The 26961-nt window shown below is 40.1% G+C and overlaps 1 protein-coding gene and 1 pseudogene across 1 annotated transcript in view; one reads left to right on the top strand and one right to left on the bottom strand.

The window, feature by feature from the left end:
- The window catches only part of ANK2 (ankyrin 2), a 689273-nt gene that overhangs the window by 604005 nt on the left and 58307 nt on the right, over positions 1 to 26961 (bottom strand). The window lies entirely within an intron of this gene.
- Positions 3069 to 3513, top strand: LOC131758479 (ATP synthase F(0) complex subunit C1, mitochondrial pseudogene; annotated as a pseudogene).

The following is a 26961-nucleotide window of genomic DNA, read 5'->3' as shown; positions in this document are numbered from 1 at the left end:
CTCCATAAATATGAATAATAAGGGGCACGATACTTTGCTAAATTACTCCTAAATTTTCCTGAGGAAAAGCTACTCTCTAAAAACCCCTCTAAAAAGGGTTTTTTTTTTAAACTCTCTAAAAAGAGGAAGGGAACTTCAGTCTATGAGACCACCTATCTATGAAGAAAAACCTTCTGTAAGGTCCCCTCTGCTGGAAATCTAGTCAGCTGGCTCAGAAATCAACAAGATAGACTTCAAGATCAACGGGTTGGAGACCTGATACTTCATGAAAATAAATGAGTACATCATTGAGGACAGATTATTTCTATTTACTTCAAGGTCACTGTGGACAAAGAATCCATTCATTCCTTCTCACCAGTAAAATTCATGTATTTTTTATCACCTTTCTTATGTCCAAAATGTCTACATTAGTCTACTCTTATTCACTCTCTTTTTTTCCATAGGGATAAACTAGTTAGTCCAATGCACATTTATGTAAACTACTATATTAGAAGAGCAAATAAGCCTAGTCCTTTGGCACCTGGGGAACTCCTCAGTGAATCCCTTGCTGTCACCATCTTGGGTAACCCTCTGGCGCTGCTTCCAAGGACCAAAGAGAGGGAGATTTTTTTTTTTTTTTGGCTGTGTTGGGTCTTCATTGCTGCGTGTGGGCTTTCTCTAGTTGCAGAGAGTGGGGGGTTACTCTTCGTTGTGGTGCACAGGCTTCTCATTGTGGTGGCTTCTCTTGTTTTGGACACAGGCTCTAAGCACACAGACTTCAGTAGTTGTTGTTCAGTAGTTGTGGCTTGCAGGCTCTAGAGCTCAGGCTCATTAGTCATGGCACACGGGCTTAGCTGCTCCGTAGCATGTGGGATCTTCCCAGACCAGGGCTCGAACCCATGTCCCCTGCATTGGTAGGCGGATTCTTAACCACTGCACCACCAGGGAAGTGCCGAGAGGGAGATTTTTGCCTTCAAGTCCTGCACCTTTTGGTTCATGTCCTCTCCCATCCTTTTTTTCTTTTTCTCTAGCTTATTCCAACTATTGTGCTTTTCTTGTAAATATGTCACATCTGAATTGTCAAAAAATTTACTTTGAATACTAACTGCCGTGGTCCACAACACAGAGATCAAAGGCACAGATTTACTAATGCCATTTGCAGCAATGTGGTTGGACCTAGAGATTATCACACTAAGTGATGTTGAGTCAGACAGAGAAAGACAAATACCATATGATATCACTTATAAGTGGAATCTAAAAAACAGTACAAATGAACTTATTTAGAAAACAAAAACAGACTCACAGACGGAAAACAAACTTATGATTACCAAAGGGGAAGGAGGGAAGGGATAAATTGGGAGTATGGGATTAGTAGCTACAAACTACCATATATAAAATAAACAACAAGGATTTGCTGTAGAGCAGCGTGATCGTATTCCATATCTTATAATAAACTATAATGAAAAAAAAGAAAATAAATATATACATATATATGTATAAACAAACTGCTTTGCTGTACACTTGAAACTAACACAATATTGTAAAGCAACTACATTTTAATTTAAAAATAAACAAAAAAGCACAGATTTACTAGAGTATAAAGGACATAGGGACTGTAAACCACACACACCTGGGTAAATCATTGGTGAGATCTAAAGAATTCAGTAATCTTTCTTGTCCTTGTTAGTGCATGTTGCTTCTCCCCGTACCTCCAAGCCCAGAATAAATTCAACTCCAAATTTAATAAATATTTTTATTTTTGCATTCTTACAGACTGTTGAAAAAGTCATTCCTCTCTAGGCCCTTCACTTCCTTGGTCTCAAATCATCACTGTGCTCTGTGATGATCCACTAAAAATTCAAAGATGGACGATATCGGTAGACTGCAATATTGGGGGCAGGCTTTGCCTACCTAACTCATTAATATTTCAGCTTGGTAAAATCAGAATATGTGTAAATTCATAGGGAACACCCTATGGATAAGAGAATAAGTGTCAACAGAGGCAGAGAGGTAGAAACACCTTAGACATGTCTTGGACGTAGCAGTCCCAGGGTCACACAGAAAATCTCATTCTTCTCACTGAAACTGCCTACCCATGACAGTGGTGCTAATTTTTCTTTACTCAGAAATGGCCACTGAGTAAACCAGAGTGGGCCTGACCCAAGGGCAGCAACTCCACAGTCTTGACTCATGAGGTGGCCCAATTCAAAGGACTCTTCCTACTGGAGCAGTGGAAATTAGTCCAATCAGACTATCTCCCGCCAGAATTTATACTGGAGAATGCAGAGAAGGTTGAACAGGGGGGAGAAAAATAGAGAGCAGTCACCCAGAAAGACATGAGAAAACAAAGTCTAGGTCCTTGGTATTTACAATAAACCCCTTTTATCTTAAGATTACCTGAATGAATCTCCTCCTTACAACAACAATAAGCCTAGTGCAATATATTTTAGGAACAGGCAATACACAGGTCTACCCTGATGAAGGGTTTATCCGGGGGACAGCAAAAGGTAAATTCAAAATAGTAGATTAAGGTCTTCACTTGTGAAGAACTTTGAATACTAGCTATATTTTTCTTTCTTTTTTATGTAATCTTACTTTCACTTTGCCATTGCACATTTGGCAAAACTTTAAAAAAAAAACCAGGGCTTCCCTGGTGGCGCAATGGTTGAGAGTCTGCCTGCTAATGCAGGGGACACGGGTTCGAGCCCTGGTCTGGGAGGATCCCACATGCCGCAAAGAGACTAGGCCCGTGAGCCACAACTACTGAGCCTGCGCGTCTGGAGCCTGTGCTCCGCAACAAGAGAGGCCGCGATAGTGAGAGGCCCGCGCACCGCGATGAAGAGTGGCCCCCGCTTGCCACAACTAGAGAAAGCCCTAGCACAGAAACGAAGACCCAACACAGCCCAAAAAATAATTAATTAATTAATTAATTAATTAATAAACTCCTACCCCCAACATCCTAAAAATAAAAAAAAGAAAAAACCAGAAGAGTGCCTATCAGTCAAGACTGAAATAAATTAATTTGCAAGCGATACATGTGACTTGAGGAGTCAGTGACCTCAAGCCGGGCGAGTGCTGTGGGCCGAGCAGGGGCAGCAGGGCAGTGGGTGTGCAGACTGAGAAAATGCAGCCCACCGGGGCACTACTCATTCCTCCTGCTCTGATCCGCTCTTGTACCAGGGGTCTGATCAGGCCTGTGTCTGCCTCCTTCTTGAGGAGGCCAGAGGTCCCATCTGAACAGCCTTCCTACAGCAGTGTCCCACTCCCCGTGGCCAGGCGAGAGTTCCAGATCAGTGTTGTCTCCCGGGACACTGACACAGAGGCCAGTTTACCAGCTCTGGAGCGGCCACAGTTGGTGTATCTGGTTCGGGGGCCGGCACTGGCACAGCGTTTGCCACCTTGATCATTGGCTATGCCAGGAACCCATCTCTGAAGCAGCAGCTCTTCTCCTATGCCATTCTGGGCTTTGCCCTGTCTGAGTCTATGGGGCTCTTCTGTTTGATGGTCACCTTCCTCATCCTCTTTGCCATGTGAGGCTCCATGAAGGTCACCTACCCACCCCTGATGCTTCCACTCCAGGCCATGCCCAGTGCTAGAGTGTGCTAAGCTTTACCATTAAACACAAGGCTTCTCTTAAAAAAAAAAGGGGGGGGAGAGAGAGAGAGAGATGTGACTTGAATAGCATAAATAACAATGTTTGATTTTATATCTATTTGTCACAGATAACCAAAGGTATTTAAAAATCTAGTAGTGTGTTGACATAATAAGAAGATGCTCTCTAAATCTTTTTTTCACACACAAAAAAGATGTATATCTCCCACTAAGATCAGGTATATGGAAAGGACATTTCCCTCTCACCACTTCTTTGCAGCATTATAATAGAAGTCCTTGTTAATGCAGTAAGGCAAGAAAAGGAAATAGAAGGTACACAGGCAGATTGGGAAGGAAGACATAAAACTATCTTTGTTTGCAGATGACATGATCATCTATGTGAAAAAACAAAAGGAACAAACTCCTAAAGCTAATAAGTAATTATAGCAAGGTTGCAGGATACAAAGTTAATATATAAAAGTCAGTTGCTTTCTGCGTACTAACAATGAACAAGTGGAACTTGAAATTCAAAACACAGTAACATTTACATCAAAAAAAAATACTTAGGTATAAATCTAACAAAATAAGATCTATATGAGCAAACCTCTGATTAATGAAATAAAAGAACTAAATCAATGGGGAGATACTGCCTCTTCATGAATGGGGAGACTCAATATTGTCAAGATGTCATTTCTTCCCAACTTGATCAATTGATTCAATGCAATCCCAGCCAAGATCCTAGCAAGTTATTTTATGGATACTGACAAGCTGATTCTAAAGTTTGGGGATATCCTTGGCAGTCCAGTGGTTAAGACTTCGCCTTCCAATGCAGGGGGTGTCAGTTTGATTCCTGGTGGAGGAGCTAAGATCCCACATGCCTTGCAACAAAAAACCTAAAAATATAAAAAACAGAAGCAATATGGTAACAAAGTCAATAAAGACTTTCAAAATGGTCCACATCAAAAAAAACTTAAAAAAAAAAAAATAAAGTTTGTACACAGAGGCAAAAGACCCAGAGTAGCCAACACAATATTGAAGTAGAATAACAAAGTTGGAGGACTGATGCTACTCGACTTCAAGACTTACTATAAAGTGGCAGTGATCAAGACAGTGTGGTATTGGTGAAAGAACAGATAAATAGATCAATGGAACAGAACAGAGATCACAGAAATAAACTCGCATAAATACAGTCAACTGATCTTTGACAAAGGAGCAAAGGCAATACAATGGAGCAAAGGTAGTCTCTTCAACAAATGATGCTGCAATAACTGGACATCCATGTGCAAAAAAATGAATCTTGACATAGACCTCACATCTTCACAAAAATTAACTAAAAATGGATCATAGGCCTAAATGTAAAATGCAAGAACTATAAAGCTCCAAGAGATAAACTCCCAGATAACCTTGGGAACACCACCACCAAAGGCATGATCCATGAAAGAAATAATTGATAAGCTAGACTTCATTAAAATTGAAACATCTACTCTACAAAAGACAATGTCAAGAGAATTAGAAGACAAGATACAGACTGGAAAAAAATATTTGCAAAAGACACATCTGAAAAAGGACTGTTATCCAAAATATACAAAGAATTTTTAAAACTCAATAATAAGAAAACAACCATATTAAAAAATGGGCCAAAGGCCTTAACAGACATCTCACCAAAGAAGATATACAGATGGCAAATAAGCATGTGAAAAGATGTTCCACAACATACATCACCAAGGGAAGGCAAATTAAAACAATGGGATACCACAACACACCTATCAGACTGGCCAACATCAAACACTGGCAAGGATGTATAGCAACAGCAACTCTCATTCATTTCTGACAGAAATGCAAAATGATGCAGCCGCTTTGGAAGACAGTTTGGCAACTGTCTTAAAAAATTCAACATATTCTTATCTTACAATCCAGCAATCATGCTCCTTTGTATTTACCCAAAGGAGTTGAAAACATGTCCACACAAAAACGTGCACACAGATGTTTATAGAACCTTTATTCATAATTGCCAAAACTTAGAAGAAACCAATATGTCCTTCAGAAGACGAATGGATAAACTCTGGTACATCCAGACAATGGAATGTTATTTAGCACTAAAAAGAAATGAGTTATCAAGCTATGAAAAGACATGGAGGAAACTTAAATGCATATTTCTAAGTAAAAGAAGCCAATCTGAGAAAGCTACATATTGTATGATTCCAACTATATGATATTCTGAAAAAGGCAAAAATATGGAAACAGTGAAAAGATCAGCAGTTGCCAGAAATGGGGGTGGGGGTGAAGAGACAGAGCATAGAAGGGTTTTAGGACAGTGAAAATACTCTGTATGATATTATAATGACATATTATTATATGTCATTATGCATTTGTCCAAACTCATAGAATTAGAATATATAACACAGTGAACCCGAAAGTAAGCTATGGACTTTAGGTAATAATGATGCATCAATGGAAATGCATCCTTGGTAACAAATGTACCAATCTGGTGAGTGATGTTAATTATGGGCGAGGTGGGAATTCTCTGGTTGGCCAGCGGTTAGGACTCGGTGCTCTCACTGCCAAGGGCCCAGATTCAATCCCTGGTTGGGGAACTAAGATCCCACAAGCCACAGGGTGTAGCAAAAAAAAAAAAAAAAAATTATGGGGGAGGCTATGCACGTGTTGAGGCAAAGGGTATATGGAAAACCTCTGTACCTTCCTATCAATTTTTTTGTGAATCCAAAACTGCTCTAAAAAATAAACCTTTAAAAAAAAAGATGTACATCTACATCCAAATCTCATATTGTCATATTTTTTTACACGCAGTGAAGAATGGATTTTGCAAGCCTAAATATTTTGGTCAACATTGTAAAAAATTTATCAGCTATCTCAAAATAAGACTGATATTTCTTGTAGTTGAATTTAAATATTAAAGGCTTTATGGTTCCAATTGGTAATGCATAATAACTGGGTCTGCTTTATAATGATTTTTTAAAGCAAAGCATAAGTAGCAAGAAAGTTTAAAGGAGTAAGATGCTAAAATGTTCTTTCCTGTGTCTAGCAGTATGTTTTAAAAAAATTTTTTAACCATAATTCTTTAATTGAAATATCTTCCTTCACTCTGTCTGAAGTGAAGGCAGCTGAAACCTTTTAATATTCAGAGAAAAAAAAAAGCAAGTATCCAGTTTTCCAAGATAATCTCAACTAAGAATCTACCTACAATGCAGGAACATTGACTACTAAGTATTGCTAACGTGGGAAAAAGAGAAAAGCTTACAGTTAAAAAACAACACCGACTGGTAACGATTTATTTTCCAAAGTCATTCCACCACCTCTTACCTCTTTCTACAAATGTGTGTACCAAGAGCACAAGGGCCACGGCAGCCTGGCAAAGAAGATGCACCTTGGTATGCCCAGTGTTCATTATTGAAGCTCAGGCTTCCCTGTATCTTTTCAGGTTTTATGTAAGAAAGGGTCACTACTTCCAAGGGCCTCAAAAGGTCACCAGAAAGGCTAAAGATATATTAGGTATCAAGGAGAGGTAGCAAAATAAGCGTGAGAGTGGGCAGTAAAAATGGATAAATATTCCTACCAACGATCCAGATGTACAAACTTTTCCATCATTTACATCCACAGCCCACCATAGACTCTTTCTTTCTTTCTTTCTGGCTGCACTGGGTCTTCGTTGCTGCGCACGGGCTTTCTCTAGTTGAGGTAAGCAGGGGCTACTCTTTGTTGCCGTGCGCGGGCTTCTCATTGCAGTGGCTTCTCTTGTTGCGGAGCACGGGTTCTAGGCATACCGGCTTCAGTAGTTGGGGCACACGGGCTAAGTAGTTGTGGCTCGCAGGCTAGAGTGCAGGCTCAGTAGTGGTGGCGCACGGGCTTAGTTGCCCCACGGCATGTGGGATCTTCCCAGACCAGGGCTCGAACCCGAGTCCTCTGCATTGGCAGGAGGATTCTTTAACCACTGCACCACCAGGGATGTCCCCCACAGCCCACAGACTCTTGAAGATGGATTTCTCTCAAGAGCAAGCAGCTGTTTCACCAAAGCTACACTGGGGTTATTTCTATAAGATAATATATTATTTTGTGAAGACTCCCTCTCTCCTCATATTTCTGGTTTTTTCCCTCTTTTTTATGTTACTGGCCACAGTATCAAACTGAGTAAACATTTTCCAGCTCAACCACATTATCTGCTTTGTCTATCCACACACACTTAAAGTTGCTCTTAAGGGGGGCTATATTTTTCTGTGAGAACAGATGAAATACAGTCTGTCATGAGAATCAGTGCGAACCATCTGGAATATTTTCAGGAAGGACCAAATAAAATCCAATCAAATACGTTTGAGAAGCAACAGAAGTTTAAGATCGTGTTTTTATCCACTAATTGTAAAGTTTATAAATTGCCATTGTTGACAGGTGTTTATCCTTTGAACACACTCATACGAGTATGCCCTATATATTTGTAGGAGAGTGCTTGTCATAACAAAAGACTAGAAACAGCCTAAATGTCTATCAGTAGGGAGCTGGTTAAATAAATTAGTTTACCCAATACAGTGAATGGATACTATGCAGCTAATGAAAAGGAATGAGGTAGACCAATATTTCTGAGATGGAAAGCACACCAAAGAATAATAAGTGACATTGAAAACAAGTTAAAATGAAAAGTTTAGCTTTAGTTCATGTATTTTCACTTGTGTACTATGCCAGAGTATGAGTATACCACAATATATTTATAAAACATATCAACATAAATGTATCTCATAAACATAAATTGAGGGCAAAATGCAAATTGCTAAAATACTAACAATATTATATCATTTATATGAAATTTTAAAACATGAGAAACAATTCTACCTACTGTTAGGGACACATATATATGAATTAAGAGTACAAAGAAATGCATGGGGGTTAGGAAGGACAATGTAATTGGGACAAGGTATTGGGTTAAACCACATGATATTGCCAATGTTCCACCATTTTTGACCTACAAAAACAACAATGTCATATATGGTTCAACCTCACATGTAAGTGGTCCTTGACTATGTTAAATAGGTTTTACTTTTTAAGCTAAGAGGAAGATACACATGGGTTCATAGGAACCCATGTGGATCCACCATTATTTAGCTCTATGACCCAAGACAAGTTATTTAACCTAATTTCTTTATCTGTAAAATGGGTATAATAAGAAAACATATCTCACAGGGGTACCATGAAAATCAAATAAGTGAATATATATTAAGCACTTAAACAGTACCTGGCACATGGGTAAGCATTATTTGATTCAGCTACTATTATATTCTATAGCTTTTTGTACAGCTGTAATATTTCATGAAAATATTTTTCACTTATTTTATTTTCACTTATTATTATGGAAAACTGTAAATATAAACAAAAGCAAGGAGACTAGTATAAGAAGCCCAAATGTACCAATCACTTTGCTTTAATAATTAGCAAAGCATGGCCAATATGTTTCACTTCTACCCCCATTCCCAGAAACACACATTAGATTATTTTGAAGGGAATCCTAGATTTCATCCAGATACTTTTTATATGTCTTTAAAACATAAGGATTTCTAGAAACGTAACCAAAAATACCATTACCACATTTTAAGAATTAACAGTTCCTTAATATTATCAAATATCTAGTCACTGCTTCAATTTCCTTGCTTGTCTCATAAATACTTAAGTAAATTTTGTTTTGCAGTATTTATAAGTACACAGCTTGCTGAATTTTTACAAAGTGAACATTCCCATGTAACCAGCCAGCGCTTGGAAGAAGAAATAGAACGTTGAGTTTTCCATCTTTTTGTGTGTTTTTTACAGTTTTTTTCAAATCAGGATCCACATAGGGTCACATCTTACAAATGGTTGACAGTCTCTTTCACAGTAATTTTTCATTTTTAAATTAACATTACAGTGATGAATGATATGAGCCTATTTCGACTTTTTAGACAACTTAGGTGTTTTTCATTATTTCTAAAATAATATATAATATACTGTTTGTTACCACTGGCAGTGAAAATGGAAGTCAGAAATATGCCAGGGTAGTCTTTCAAGGCATTACCAACAAACAGCATTTTTAGAAAGGAAATACCATTGAAAATTAAAAACAGATTCAACTATGGTCATTAAAGTATAGCAAACAGCCAGAGATCTATTCTCCAGCTAACTCAATATAGAGATTCGCTTTTAGAATTGACTTGTATTTTTCATTATCATAATTGTATTCTACCTTAACTACTGTGCTTCCTTACTTGGGTTTCCAGCCCTGGGTCGAAATGAAATGAAAAATGTCTCAATGGTGCGCCGGTAATAGAATTTGAAAATCTTTATTCTGAGATATTGTAGTTTTGCAACCCTTAATGGCATTGTCCTTGACTGAAGATACACAAGGAAATTCATTTCCTGCCAGTCTGAGGCTAATGGGCCTTCCAACTGCAGTTTTCACTGACTTCTAATGACTGGGTGCAGCAGAGAGGGGCCTCTGGGAGCAGGATGCTGTCTTCTGGCAGAGTTCCTGGGAGAAAGGAAACCTTGAAAGATGCACTGCAATAAATCCCTTGTTCTGGGAAAACAGAAAGTCAAGCTCTATCATAAATTTTTTATTTTCCTCCATAATCCGATTTTAAGATTATGTTCAGGTGAAAGCAAGAGAAGACTGTCTGATAAAATAATTGTGAAAAGGTCTGAAATTAAAATATGTATAAATGCTTATGTAAAACAGTCATGTAGAGTATTCCACTCTCCAAGACTTTGAGAAAAATGCTAAATCCGGGCTTCCCTGGTGGCGCAGTGGTTGAGAATCCGCCTGCTGATGCAGCGGACACGGGTTCGTGCCCCGGTCCGGGAGGATCCCACGTGCTGCGGAGCGGCTGGGCCCGAGAGCCGTGGCCGCTGGGCCTGCGCGTCCCGAGCCTGTGCTCCGCAACGGGAGAGGCCACAGCAGTGAGAGGCCCACGTACCGCAAAAAAAAAAAAAAAAAAAAAAAAAAAAATGCTAAATCCGGTGATAAAATCTGAGACTGTCTCTCACACATTTGTAAAATTAAGATAATTATGTGAGTAAATGAGAAGAAAATGAGAAATCTATATACTATTATACTACATTGTCAGTAAGAATAAGGTGACTGATTTTTAAAGAAAATACGGAATTATCAAAAAAAAAAATCACTTACCTATTCCACATTTCTATTATAAGATGTGTGTAGCTATTGAAAATACACCAGAACCTCACCCAGAGAGTGTTTCCACGGTCCAAGAAGACAGCATTGATAAATGGAAGTTGCATATCACACAAACTGAATGGTGATGTAGAAACCTTGCACAGAAGCAGGCTTTCATTTCTGACCACTTTGGTGCAAACTAGATTTCCCTAGAGGTTCGATTTGATGTAAAGAACAGGCAATTTAAGCTAACTCAGCAAGTCAGAAATCAGTGGTAATAATAAGTTGTAAGTGCCTGAAAAAGGTGATGTCAGAAGATATTATAAATTCAATTTCCCCATACAAAAGAAAAATTAGCAAAGCAACAAATGCAGCTCCAGGCAATGGTGTGCGGGATGGTTATCTGATAGTCAAGCCACTCTCTCACCATGCTCCCACCAGCCAAACACAAACAAGAATAATTTAGCTAGCCAATCCTGTTGCAGTCTGGCATCAGTTCTCAAAGATTTGGTTTCCATGACATAGTTATTGCAAGGGGGTAAGCAAGGTACAGGGACCTGCTTTCAGAGGAAAGGTACCTACCGACCTCTCAAGGAAAGGAACTGTGTGTTCTATTTACCCTTGTCTTCCCAGCCCTTAGCACTACCAGGTCTCATTGTATCCTCCACAGATGTTTGTTGACATTGCAGTTGGTTGGAAGTCATAATATTTCAGGATTTGTGTTCAGCCAGACCTTGAAGTAGCATAGTAAAGAAGAAATCAGCTATGTGTATGAAACTGCTTTTAAAAGGATACATTATTTCATGAATAAGTTAAATTTTGTCAGCACCCTGCTACTTCAAGGTCTGGCTAGAATAATTATTATCCTGATTTACAAAAGTTGTTTAAGACTACATGGGACTTCACTGAAAAAACCAAGATAGGTAACAAAGATGGGCCTCAAACTCTGGTATACTATATCCAGTGTGATTTTCTCCATACCTCGTTTAGCTATCAAATCCCAACAACCACAGAAAAGAGAAGGGCGGGTGACAGCCACCCTGATTGGCTCTTCAAGGTCTTACTGTTATTATCAGCAGGACCCTGGTCTTTTTTGTAGCCAGTACAGAGGATCAACTGTCTTGACAATCCCAGAATCAGCTGTGGCCCCAGGGCCAGCATAGACTGTTTTCACTACATTCTGATGAGTGTTGGAGATTGGGAATATTCATCTGGAAGTAATAAGCAAGATCAGAAGTGACTGGAGGCAGATAGAGCAGTTAAAGGACCACAAAAATAGCCCTAGAATAAGAGACTCTCTTAAGTAATATAAAAGGAAAAGAAATATACATCAATAGCTGAAACACAGATAGATAATAGGTGGGTACATGTATATCTGATAGATATCAGATACATACACATAAATTAGAATGTCTTAATTCTGAACTATATATCTTTACACATCTAATGTTTCTGAAATAGGGATGCATTTTATAATCAATGTGCATATTTAACACAACAGTCTGTTTTTCCTAACACTACAGAAGGGAAGAAATATACATGTAATTTCTACTGCCTAACGACTTCTTTCCTTTCACTTGGAACTGTAAATCGGAGAGTGGTTTATCAATAAACTAAATTTGATTATCATTTATACTCTTCTTATATTTTTGCCTTACTACATATGATCTCTCTGAGACCAGAGGCCCCATTTTACTTATCTCTATAATTTCCCATAACACCTAATATTTCTTGATACACAGAGTTTAATACATATTTGCTACTGGGTATTGTTAAAAGTTACACACATACAATCAGCAAAAAAGTCTCAAGCAGGTGATTCATGTCCAACAAAATGAAAGAAATCGAGGAAAATAAAACTGTTGAGCATATTTAAGCACTAGATACATCCATTAACTCAGATGAGATATCATCTAAATATCTAAACAGCAAGGAGAATGTTGCCAAAAATTAATTTCTGTTTATGACATTTTAGTAGAAATTCTCTATCATACAAGAACATTAATTTTTACCTCACTGTATTTTATTAGAATAAATTTTAAAAAGGAAACAACTGGAGGCAATAGTTAAATTATAATACAACCATAAACTAGAATGCAGTCCTGCCAATAAAAAATGAGGTTTCCAAAAGATACTTAATGACCACATTATAATATTTAGTGGGAAAAAGCATGATATAAAATTAAATCAATTATTTGATTTAAGTTTTCTAAATATTGATGGAGTTCAGAACATGCTGCCCCCAAAATATGGCTCCATGACATATTGAATATTTTAAGCTAAAGGAATTTGAGAAGTGACAGATATGGAAGGGACTCTCAGACCTACCCCATCTCCCCTGAAACAGGTGATAAGACCGTCATGTGAGAGGTGCCGTCCTTATACCTGGAAGACAGTAGCATCCTTATCTCTGAAGACAGAGGGGCACCAAGAAGAATCCCAATTAACAGGCCTTGCTAAGTTTCCCCCAGTTTAATACCCTTAGCTCATACTTCTTTGTCCATGACTATCCACTCTTCATCAAATCTAGAATAAAAACACTCAGGTTTAACTGTTTCTTCAGGTCTTCATTCCCTTATGAAGGCTCCCAAGTCACATAAAACTTAAATAAGTGTGGTTGCTTTCCTCTCGGTAATTTATCTTCTGTCAGTCCAATTTATAGGGCCCCAGCCAGAGAATCTAAGAGTGTAGTAAAAAGGAAAAAAAAAAAGAAATTTTCTTCCCCTACAAAATATATGAGACTAGAAAGAAATCTACCTAAATCTTCATAGTGGTTATTTCTCAAATATGAAATTACGGATATTTTTAAAAACTAATTTCTATAATTTCCAATATTTTTATCAGCAGGGCTTTTAAAAAGTTTACCTTAATGAGCAAGTTCCCCACAGTGTGATTTTGCTCATTTGAGTCTTCCATGTGCATATTGCTGGCCAGCTGTAGCTTACCCCTCAGAACAAAACTGTGTATAGAAACGACGCAACCCAATTAACAAGAATATACTACACCAACCGCTACTGAGTTACTGTTACCAATATTATTTTTACTTTCCTCCTAATAAGAAAATTAAAATCTATTTCAATTTTTAGAAGCAACCCAATGGATGACACCCAAATGAAAGCCATTCAGGGATTAAACAGAGTGAGAGCGATTCCTCGGAAAAGACCAGATTTCTGGGATTCACAGCATCCTCTTTCTCCAGTTCTCCTCTGATACTTCTTATCTAACTGTATACCTGAAATGTGCATATTTTATGTGCAAATATATGTAATGTACACATTTAATGTACAGTTACTTTTATTACTAAGCAAGGGAACACTAAGATATATCTATAAGTAACTCTCACTAGCTCCTCTTCCTTCACTTCCTCCTTAAGCTGGGCACTGCCCCAATTCCCACCTTCAGCCCTCTTCTTTCACTACATGTTTCTTTAGGCTAATGCTTCTCCAAGTGTGCTTCCAGACCAGCAGCATCAGCACGACCTGGACGTTTGTTAGAGCTGCAAATTACTGGGCCTATCCCAGACTGAATCAGAAACTCTAGGCATGAGGCCCTGCGGTGAGTTTTAACAAGGCCTCCCGGTGATTTTGATGTGTGTTGAAGTGTGGAAAACCACTGCCTCCAGGCAATCTCATCGCCTCTTAGGTCTGTGGCTATACACCTGTACTTCCTGGCTCTGACCTCTCTTGTGAGCTCCAGACCTGAGTTACCATCTGCCTGCTAAATCTCTCTATCTTAATATCCCCAGTGTAACTCAAACTCAGCAAAGTAATAAACTTTGACCTTCCTACCCCTCTCCCTGACCACCTCTACCCCAAAGCCTGCTCATTTTCCAGCTCTCCCATCTCAATTAATGATACCTAATATTCACCTGGTCTCTTAGCCTAGAAATCTTAAAAATCATCTATTTTAGTTTTCTTCTGGTCACAAGTCCTGACTCTACCTTAGCAATGTCTCTCATGTCCTACTCTCCTTTCTTACTTTCACTACCGTAATGCAGTAACAGGTCTATTCACCACTGGTTGATCCCCACCCAAATCCATCCCTCACACTTCTGCTGGACAAAACAAAGAGGGAGAAACACTATGTTGTACCTCAATATAATCCCATTGCTGGTTGCTCCAAAAGATTCTTTTTCTGGGACTCAATTCTCTCTGTGACCCTGTTGCTCATAAATATTAATAGTATTGCGTTATTTTTCCAAAACATTAGTCTTTTCCTGCTAAATCTCTTCTCAAAAACTTTCAGGAGGAGGGGAAGAAAAAAAAAAAAAACTTTCAAAACTTCCCATTGTCGAGACTTCCCTGGCAGTCCAGTGGTTAAGACTCCGCACTTCTACTGCATGGGACACAGGTTCAGTTCCTGTTCAGGGAAGATCCCACATGACGTAAGGCCAAAAAAAAGAAAAATTTCCCATCGTCTATTTAAAAATCTCAACTCTTTAAAATGATTTTTTAAACCCCTGCCCCCTGCCATGACAGCGTGGTCCCACCCCACACTTTCATTCATGCTCCTCCTTAGATCTGGATTTCACCTCCCATTTCCATCCCTCTTTCTTTACCATTTTACTTTTTATCCTTCAAATACCAGTTTGAATGCTACTTGCCAATCAGAACTCACAAATCAGTTAAATTTGTGCCTCCCATGGCACATTTCTTTTTTTATTATTATTTATTTATTTACTTTTTGGCTGCGCTGGGTCTTCGCTGCTTCGTGCAGGCTTTCTCTAGTTGCAGTGAGCGGGGGCTACTCTTCCTTGTGGTGCATAGGCTTCTCATTGCGGTGGCTTCTTTTGTTTTGGAGCACAGGGTCTAAGCACGTGGGCTTCCGTAGTTGTGGCTTGCAGGCTCTAGAGCACAGGCTCAGTAGTTGTGGCGCATGGGCTTAGTTGTTCCGCAGCATGTAGGATCTTCCCAGACCAGGGCTCCAACCAAGTCCCCTGTATTGGCAAGTGGACTCTTAACCACACTGCACCACCAGGGAAGTTCCCCATGGCACATTTCTTACACCTCCGTGAGAGTTTCCTTTCTTCCAGGCATAGTAGTTATTTGCTTATCTGATAACACATGCCCTAAAGGGCATGATGGAGACCTTAATTCATTTCTATCTCTTAAACTACTTAGCCTACTTTGAAAGCACTATGCTATGGTCTGAATGTTTGTGTCCTCCCAAAATTCATATTTTGAAATTCTAATGCCTAATGTTTATAGCATTAGGAGGCAGAGCCTTGGTAAGGTGATTATATCATGAGGATGGAGTCTTCGCCAATTGATTAGTGCTCTAATTTTTTGAGGGGGGGAGTTGAATTTTCTTTTATTTGTTTTTTTTTTTTTTTTAACATCTTTATTGGAGTATAACTGTTTTACAATGGTGTGTTAGTTTCTGCTTTACAACACAGTGAATCAGTTATACATATACATATGTTCCCATATAGGATTAGTGCTCTTATAAAAAGGCTCACAGAGCTCCCTAGCCCCTTCGGCCATGTCAGGATACAATGAGAAGCTGGCAACAGGGAAGAGGATCCTCACCAACCATGCTGACATCCTGATCTTGGACTTCCCAGAGTCCAGAACTGCGAGAAATAAATTTCTGTTGTTTATAAGCTACCTAGTCCGTGGTATGTTGTTATAGCAGCCCAAACAGACTAAGACACACTCAATAAACACTAACTGAGCGGAAATACATATTGTATCAATTACCACACAAAGGTTAAGCCAAACCAACCTAACTATCTTGGCACAAATTAAATGCTTGAATGGGTCCCTCCTGGTTTCTCCAGAACAGGGGCTGTCACACCTGGGTGATGGTGACAGAAGAGGGCTGAGGATGGATTTTGCAGCATGCCCAATTTAAGAAGGAAATAAGGGAAAAGGAGCTAGTGAGGGATACTTATAGATATGTTGTAGTGTTCTCCTCACATTGTAATAAAAATAGTTCTACATTCAGTATGTACATTTCTTCCCCAAAAAGTAGATTCCCAGAATATTATCTAGATAAAAACGGGAAAGCAATGTGATTACTTTTTAGTAAAGGAACTAAGGAGAAGAGCATGGAGGGAAGGTTTTACTATATCAATGTTCTAATATGTTCATATTTGTATTCTTAATGCCAATATAGGTTATCTGAGTAGAGGAATATGGCCAATGTTATGGGTTTTATTTTTTATTTTTTTAATAACTTTTTAAAAATTTTATTTATTTATTTTTGGCTGTGTTGGGTCTTTGTTGCTGTGCACGGGCTTTCTCTAGTTGCAGTGAGCAGGGGCTACTCTTCGTTGTGGTGCGTGGGCTTCTCATTGCAGTGGCTTCTCTTGTTGTAGAGCACGGGCTCTAGGCACCCGGGCTTCAGGAGTTGTAGCTCACAGGCTCTGGAGCACAAGCTCGGTAGTTGTGACACATGGGCTTAGTTGCTCCATGGCTTGTGGGATCTTCCCGGACCAGGGATTGAACCTGTGTCCTCTGCATTGGCAGGCGGATTCTTAACCACTGTGCCACCAGGGGAACCCCTCTTATGGGTTTTAAAAAAATAGTTTTCTGTATTTTTTTAAGACCTAATACATTGTATTAAAATTAAAATACAGATTCTAAGGCTTCATTCTGGAGGTTCTCAGCTGGTAAATCTACAGTGGGAATCTGCATTCTTTGCCAGTCTCCCCACATGATTCTGGTACACCCCACAGGACACATGTTCCCCAATACAATAACCTCCTACTTCTGGTGGTAAATGGGTGGGGCAACTTCTGTTAAAAGTGTAACAGAAGAAGAAAGCAACTTCACCAGCAGATAATAAAATGGACTTGAAGGTGTGACCTGGTTACAAAATCCATCCCATCAAGGGTACCAGACTAAACAGCAAGGGTCTTGGCCGTCTCCCTCTTGAACACACATTTCTTTCCTGAGGTTATGCTGTACTATTTAGTGAAGGTACATTTGCCTTTACTGCCTTCTTTTCCCCTCAAAACAGTCCTTCACACTCTTTTAAGCCAGATTTTAGGAGAATAAAATATTGCCTAGCCAAAAGGGGAGGGTAATCCAGGTGTGACACACCAGAGAGGGGATGGCGCTCTTGGCATTGTCGCTTCTCCGAGGTAGAATGCCCCGTCTTCACATCTGAGCTCAAGTTATGGAGGTCCTTGTTAACCATGCTGAGGAGCTGGGACTTTATTCAGAGATAAAGTACCTTTCAAAGTGCAATTACCAGACCATCAGTCTTAACACGGTGCTAGGAATCTCTTAGGAAATGCAATTCTTGGGCATCACCCTAGATCTACTGAACCAGAAATCCTGAAGGTGGGGCTTAGAAATCTGTGTTTTAAAAAGCCCTCCAGGTGATCCTAAAGTACATGAATCTGAGAACTACTGATGTAAAGGAAAGGTAGTGACTGGTGGTTGAAAACAAAGTAATGATGTATTGAATACTTTTATCTGTGTTTTAGAAAGGTAACTCTGATTGTATAAATTAAAGCAAAGAGAAACACAATAAATCAAACATTTATACTGCACCTACAATGTATCAAGTACCAGGTACTTTACAGATATTTATGTCTTGTTTGGACTGAAAGCCAGTGAGGCTGTCTCTGTCCAGACTCCCAGAGAGCCCTCAGTGCAGTTCTCCCAGTAAGGGTCCCCTCAAACTGCCCATACCTGCTGCCCTACTGCCCCCTCTACCCACTCTCTATTCATTCTGTCCTATGTCCTTCTTAGACACTGACCTTTGAGTCCCCCAATTCCTGTCTAATGGCCAGAACTGGCTTGCATGGACCTCAGTGAGGCACACTGAGATAATGCAGTGTCTGCTGGGCCCGTGCACCTTCTGGGCCTTTGCCACAAAGCTCTAGAGCTCCTCAGATCAGAGTGGTAAGTCAGCACCAAACTTTTCAGTATGGAGTCCCTCCTCCAACCCCTGTGTCCTAGGGCCATCAACAAAAAAGAGACACTGGTGCCAGATCTGGATGAGACACTTGCTAACTTCTACCACAATAGTCTTAGGGTCACAGGCCTCCCCAAACACTTCCTCACTTCATCCTCGTAGTAGAAATCCTCCAATATCCCACCCAGCTTTTTGGCCACAAGAGATTTTAGATTTTCTTCTAGAAATGTCGAGCCTATGGCACCAGCTGCTGTTCTTGTAGAAAGTATGAAGATTTAAGGCTCTGAAAGGCATCAGCAGAGGCATGCCCAAGAAGAGATACCACAGAGAGCCACTGCCATCCCAACCAAGATCTGCTTTTAGTGACCTTCTGTGACCCCAGCATTAGAGGCCTCCAGAATCTGTTTCCAATGCTGATGCATCCATTTCTCTGCTGATGAGTGTACTATGGAGAACTGGAATTTTCATCAGCATTAGCTACAGTAAAAAGTGCTCTCCTCCCATTTAACCAGGGATATTACCGATGAATGAAGCATGAGTCCTGGGATGCCTTCTGATACCCTATCGGTAACCGAGCAGGACCTTATGGGGCCTGCCCGGACAGACCCCTCCCCCACATCCTCTGCTTTAGCTCCTCTCTTGAGTACCCAGATAATACTATCTCATGCATATTTCCTGAATTTTTCAGATGCTAAAAAACACCACCAAATGGAAGAAATTAACTACTTGATGATCATGTAGCATGTAGCTCCCAGACCTACTGGTGCCTAAGGATGGATAATGTTAACCGCCCTGTTACCTCAACATCAACCAATCAGAGAATTGTGCACGTGCTGATCACATACCCTGCAACCCCACTCCCTTACCTGGGCTTTAAAAATGCTTTGCTGGGGGCTTCCCTGGTGGCGCAGTGGTTGAGAATCTGCCTGCCGGTGCAGGGGACACAAGTTCAAGCCCTCGTCTGGGAAGATCCCACATGCCGCGGAGCAACTGGGCCCGTGAGCCACAACTGCTGAGCCTGCGCGTCCGGAGCCTGTGCTCCGCAACAAGAGAGGCTGCGACAGTGAGAGGCCCGCACACTGTGATGAAGAGTGGCCCCCGCTCGCCGCAACTAGAGAAAGCCCTCGCACAGAAACAAAGACCCAACACAGCCAATCAATCAATCAATAAATAAATAGAAATGCTGTAGAATTATTTTAAAAAAAAAACCTCGGGGGTTAGTTCTGTGAAACACTGCATAAAATTATTATTATTTTTTAAATGCTTTGCTGAAACCCTTCGGTGGATTGGGGTTTTGGGAGGCATGAGTTACCCGCCTCCTTGCATGGTCCTAGAATAAACCTTTCTCTGCTCCGAACATTTCAGTATTGTTTGGCCTTACTTGTGTCGGGCACACAAACTTGCGTTCGGTAACATACCCCATGCTGGATGAACAAACAGCACAGAATCTGTAGCAGGCTCACCCAACCCATATGTCCACACTCCCTGGAGCTCCTGACTGGGGCACAGGACTAGGAGGGCTAAAACATCTCTGGGGTTGTGAGTCAGAACTTCCAGAAAAGGGAAACCAAACTGATGGGGATATGCAGGGTTCATGGAGAAACTGAACCAGTTTTGTTGTGATCTGATGTAGAACTTGATAAAACAGGGTGCAGGTGGGGAAGCCTACCAGTGCAAAGACTATTACAGTAATTCAGGAGAGTGATGGTTAAGGTCTTAAATCAATCAGCATTAGTGGGCACTGATGAAGAGAAAGAGCTGATTTAATTCAAAGGAAGAATGAAGACAGGATCAAAACTCTTAGAGGAAAACATAGGCAGAACACTCTGACATAAATTTCAGCAATATCTTTTTGGAACCACCTCTTAGAGTAATGAAAATAAAAACAAAAATGAACAAATGGTACCTAATTAAACTTAAAAGCTTTTGCACAGCAAAGGAAACCATAAACAAAACAAAAAGACAACCCACACGATGGAAGAACATATTTGCAAATGAAGCAACCGACAAGGGATAATCTCCAAAATATACAAAGACCTCATATAGCTCAATATCAAAAAACCAACCCAATCCAAAAATGGGCAGAAGACCTAAATAGACATTTCTCCAAAGAAGACATACAGATGGCCAATAGGCACATGAAAAGATGCTCAACAACACTAATTATTAGAGAAATGCAAATCAACACTACAGTGAGGTACCACCTCACACAGGTCAGAATGGCAACCATCAAAATGTCTACAAACAATAAATGCTGGAGAAAAGGGAACCCTCCTACACTGTTATGGGAATGTAAATTGGTACAACCACTATGGAGAACAGTATGGAGGTTCCTTAAAAAACTAAAAATCGGGCTTCCCTGGTGGCGCAGTAGTTGAGAATCTGCCTGCTAATGCAGGGGACACGGGTTTGAGCCCTGGTTTGGGAAGATCTCACATGCCGCGGAGCAACTAGGCCCGTGAGCCACAACTACTAAGCCTGCGCGTCTGGAGCCTGTGCTCCTCAACAAGAGAGGCCGCGATAGTGAGAGACCCACGCACCTCTACGAAGAGTGGTCCCCACTTGCCACAACTAGAGAAAGCCCTCGCATAGAAACGAAGACCCAACACAGCAAAAATAAATAAATTAATTAATGAACTCCTACCCCCAACATCTTCTTTAAAAAAAAAACTAAAAATAGAACTACCATATGATCCAGCAATCCCACTCCTGAGCATATACCCAGAGAAAACCATAAACGGAAAAGATACATGCACCCTAATGTTCATTGCAGCACTATTTACAATAGCCAGGACATGGAAGCAACCTAAGTGTCCCTCAACAGATGAATGGATAAAGAAGATGTGGCACATATATACAATGGAATATTACTCAGCCACAAAAAGAAACGAAATTGAGTTATTTGTAGTGAGGTGGATGGACCCAGAGTCTGTCGTACAGAGTGAAGTAAGTCAGAAAGAGAAAAACAAATACCGTATGCTAACACATATATATGGAATCTAAAAAAAAAAAAAAAAAAAATGGTTCTGATGAACCTAGGGGCAGGACAGGAATAAACATGCAGACGTAGAGAATGGACTTAAGGACACAGGGAGGGGGAAGGGTAAGCTGGGGCAAAGTGAGAGAGCAGCATGGGCATGTATACACTACCAAACGTAAAATAGATACTAGTGGGAAGCAGCTGCATAGCACAGGGAGATCAGCTCGGTGCTTTGTGACCACCTAGAGGGTTGGGATAAGGAGGGTGGGAAGGAGACACAAGAGGGAAGGGATATGGTGATATATATATACATATAGCTGATTCACTTTGTTATACAGCAGAAATTAACACAACATTGTAAAGCAATTATACTCCAATAAAGATGCTAAAAAAATAAAATAAAATAATACCTGAAAAAAAAAAATAAGAGAGAGAGATGAACAAAGTAAAAGGAATTCACAATCCTGTGTGTGATAAGAGGTGAAGGGGAATGAGGGACAGGTGATTAGAAGGGTAAACTGCGATGTACTTTTAACACAAAGGATTCAGATGCAACCCAAATAATCCATGAGAAGGTTCACATGCCCAGCGTTCAGCTGACGGAACCATGATGGATGGAGCTGGCTGGGGTCCAAGGAGAAGACATAGGAACGATGCTGAGGAAGACCATACCTCTGCAGAGAAGCAAAAACGGCTTCATACACCAGGGATGGGAAGAGCAGACAAAGCAAAGCTTCCAGCCAACACTCAGCTAATAACAGACATGTGAGGGAGCCAGGCCAAGCCAAGAACTAACCAGCTGATCCAGAGATGCACAAGCAACAACATGTGCTTGTTATTTTCAGCACCGAGTTGGGGGAAGGTGGGCTGTTTTGCAGAGGTAGCTAAGGGATGCATCAGACTCAGCAACGTTGAGGCAACCAGAGGTAACTTTAGTACCATCTCCATTTGAACCAAGTATTTTCTTTGCTGTCCATCCTTTCTGTGTTGTTTATAAAACCTCAAAAGTATATAATTCACCTCAACATAATAAAGGCTACACATTCCATATGACAAGCTCAGAAAAAAAAATACTATATAGATCATTCCTGGAATGTGACAAATTCAAATTTTGCTTTCTGGAACTTTCTGGAATTGTTTGTTTTTTTTCTGAATATTTTTGATCCATGGTTGTTTGAACCTGTGGAGGTAGAACTTACAGATACAGAGGGCTGACTGTATTTATATCTTGTTATATTTTTTAACCACAATAAAAATTAAAATCACTGAAAAAAAAAAGACATGGAAGCAACCTAAATGTCCATCAACAGATGAAAGGATAAAGATGATGTGGTATATATATACAATGGAATATTACTCAGCCTTAAAATAGAATGAAATAATGCCATGTGCAGCAACATGGATGGACCCAGAGATTATCATACCAAGTGAAGTAAGTCAGACAGAGAAAGACAAATATCATATGATATCACTTATACTTGGAATCTAAAAAAAAAAAGATACAGGACTTCCCTGTCAGTCCAGTGGTTAAGAATCTGCCTTTCAGTGCAGGGGATGTAGGTTCTATCCCTGGTCAGGGAAATAAGATCCCACATGCTGCAGGGCAACTAAGCCCATGCATCACAACTGCTAAGCCCCCGCATCACAACTACTGAGCCCCCGCATCACAACTACTGAGCCCGCGCATCACAACTACTGAGCCTGCACGCTCTAGAGACCCTGCACCACAACTAGAGAGAAGTCCGCACACCACAACGAAAGATCCCACGTGCCGTGACTATTTTTTTAATAAAAAATTTTAAAATTAAATTAAACTTTAAAAAAGAATACAAATGAACTTATTTACAAAAGAGAAACAGACTCAGATTTCGAAAACAAACTTATGGTTACTAAAGGGGAAACGTGGGGGGGAGGGATAAATTAGGAGCTTGGGATTAATATGTACACACTACTGTATATTAAATAATCAACAACGAACTACTGTATAGCACAGGGAAATCTACTCAGTACTCTGTAATAACCTATATGGGGAAAGAAACTTAAAAAAATGGATATATTTGTATAACTGAATCACTTAGCTGTACACATGAAACTAACACAACACTGTAAATCAACTATACTCCAATATAAAATAAAAATTAAATTAAAAAAAAGAAGACATGATCAACTAACTGCATGGAAAGTAAAGGGAATAGAGAAACCAAGGATAACTCTGAGGCATACTTAGAAAAGTGCAGTAAATTGATTCCATTAATGGCCCCACTTAAAGGGACTCCCATATCTAGACCCTTTACCCTATATTTAGTTCCCTCTTACTCTGACTCTGGGCTGGACTATATGACATGCTTTCACCAGTGGGACAATATCAAGCTTAAAGCAAGCAGTGACTTAAAAAAGCTTTTAAGAACTGCTACCTTCTTTTGCTTCTCTGTGATCGCTATGAGCATATTCTCCAAGCTTGCTTGAAAACATGCTCAGGCTAGCCTACTACCAGGACATGAGAAACATGTGCATATGAGAGACACTTGAAGAAGAGCCCAGTTATCCGACTAAGGTCATGTTAGACCAGCCTATAGCCAGCTGCTCTCAAACATGTGAAAGCCTAGTCAGGCTCATCAGAACCACGCAACCAAAGGGCAGCTGACTTCACACTACATGCGCAAAACCAGCTGAGACCTGTAAGCCATAATGATGACTGTATTTTAAGCCACTGAGCTTTCAAAGTGAACTGTGACACAGCATTTTTGTAGCAACAGGTAAAGGTAACTGAGATAGTTAAGAAACCCAGTGGTTCTCTTTGCAGACTTTGAAACAGAGGCAGAGCATGTGAGTAGAGAAAGAAAAATTCAAGTCTAGACATCATGAGTTTAAGATCATTATAGGACAACTAGGTAAAAACATGCAAAAGTAACATAGAAACACAAGTCGAGAACCCAAACAAAATTTTGAGCTGGCGACATAAATTTGCTCCTTTAGCATGAACTGATCTCAGAGAGCACAAGCAGTAAGATTTCTTTTTTAACAGCAAAATAAAAAAGTAATAATAATAATAATAAATTTTTTTAAACAGCAAAGTAAGAAATTTGGGGAACACCATTTAAAAGGTAGTCAGAAAAACAGGTATTCTCTCCTGCTACAGAAGAAAATAATACCGCAAAATATAAACAAACAGAATTTCAAGAAAGCAAGCATGAACAATAGTACCAAGTGCTTCTGATTTCAGTTCGGATGAGGTCTGAAAATGTATATGCCTATAGATTATGGAGTAATGTCAATGCAGATAGAAGGACAACATATAAAGTTAAACATCCCATACATCCAAATGCCTTACTCCCATTCAACAGCAGCCATGCGAGAAATCTTGCACATCAACATTGCCTTCCCGGGTTTCTTCCTCCTTGCCCTCTCCCAGTCTCCTGCCCCTTTTGTGCCTTTCTGGCCCTATTCCTTTCTTCCTCTGATTGTTTTCAGCTAAAAGGCAAAGGGAGTATTTCAGACCTTGATATGAGATTGAGGAGATGGGAAAGGTATTCCTTTTTTTTTTTTTTTTTTTTTTTTTTTGCGGTACGCGGGCCTCTCACCGCTGCGGCCTCTCCCGTTGCGGAGCACAGGCTCCGGACGCGCAGGCTCAGCGGCCATGGCTCACGGGCCCAGCCGCTCCGCGACACGCGGGTCCCTCCCGTACCGGGGCACAAACCCGCGTCCCCCGCATCGGCAGGCGGACTCCCAACCACTGCGCCACCAGGGAAGCCCAGGTATTCCTTTAATAGGAGTATTTGATTGCCTGGGTCAGAAAACCCAGCCTTTTTGAGCATTAGTTCCTTCTTTTTTTTTTTTTTTTTTTGCATTTTATTTTATTTATTTTTGTGCACAGCAGGTCCTTATTAGTCATCAGTTTTATCCACATCAGTGTATACATGTCAATCCCAATCTCCCAATTCATCACACCACCACCACCACCACCCGCCGCTTTCCCCCTTGGTGTCCATACGTTTGTTCTCTACATCTGTGTCTCTATTTTTGCCCTGCAAACCGGTTCATCTGTACCATTTTTCTAGGTTCCACATATATGCGTTAATATACGATATTTGTTTTTCTCTTTCTGACTCAAAAGTACAGCATTAGTTCCTTTTAAAGTTGAAAGAAAATGTTACTTCTAACATCTGCTAAGGTAACAACAATCGCCAAAAATGCAACCAATGAGGGACTTCCCTGGTGGCCCAGTGATTAAGACCCCGAGCTTCCACTGCAGGGGGCACAGGTTTGATTCCTGGTTGGGGAACTAAGATCCTGTATGCCGCATGGCCAAAAAAAAAAAAAAAAAATGCTACCGAGGAACAGACATTTAATTTTTAACAATAGCACCTACATATTCAAGACATATCCAAAAAGAAAATTTAGTCTATAAATAATATTTGCCTGCTGTCCATTCCCTTTGCCCCAGAGGTGAAAGCTAGGAATATATGGACTAAACTATATTTTTAGAAATTAAATTTAGCATTTTAACTCATACTACCTTGAAGTGTTCTTCAGTTGTTTTACTAGAAATTTTGTTACCAAGGCTGTTGCCCCAGAATCATACCCCTGCCCCTCCCTTAAATAAAAACCAACTAATCTAAGTTTCAGGAAGAAGCTGCAAACAGAAAAAAGAAAAAAAAAAGCATGAACTAGTTAGAACCAATTAGGCCCAAGATGGGGGGAGGATTTGCCTTCCAGTAGATCTGGAGCTTCATTATAGCTAATTGTAATGCACTAGATGGCTAAATGACACACCCACCAGAGCCGTGACAACAATTGGAAAGCCCAAACAAGGAATGAAAAGGAGAGTTGCATCAATTCCAGGTCCAAACCACACCCCTGTTCTTGGATAACTCATGAACATTCCTCCTACTCTTTCCAATTTCCTCCCTTTTACCTCCACCCTCCTATATATTCGGTGTCTCTGCCTGAGTTGAGAGGATGATTTGTGAACTAGGTTCTGGCTTCTCCATTCTTTGGCCATTGAATAAAGCTTGTGCTGTTCTAGTCTCAGCATCAGTTTCATTATTGGCTGCACAAATCCTATCAGAAAAAGAACTTCCCTGGCCAAAACCTCCTATCTCTCTCAGGCTAGGACCCAGACGCCAGTCTGGTCGACCAATTCAGTACAATGTGACACTCCAAGTAGGCCTCAAGAAATACTTGTAGAATCGAATTAAACACTTCAGTTCTATTTGGGAATTCCCTCGTGGTCCAATGGTTAGGATTTCCAGTTCTCACTGCCTAAGGGCCCAGGTTCAATCCCTGGTTGGGGAACTAAGATCCCACAAGCCATGTGGTGCAGCCAAAAAGAAAACAAAAGAAGAGAAAAGAAAAAACAAAAACAAAAAAAACACTTCAGTTCTATTTGGAATAT

This window comes from Kogia breviceps, chromosome 6 (assembly GCF_026419965.1).
Source record: "Kogia breviceps isolate mKogBre1 chromosome 6, mKogBre1 haplotype 1, whole genome shotgun sequence".
Lineage (NCBI taxonomy): Eukaryota > Metazoa > Chordata > Mammalia > Artiodactyla > Physeteridae > Kogia > Kogia breviceps.
Note: the sequence above shows the minus strand (reverse complement) of the source record. Positions and strands in the feature narration are given on the sequence as shown.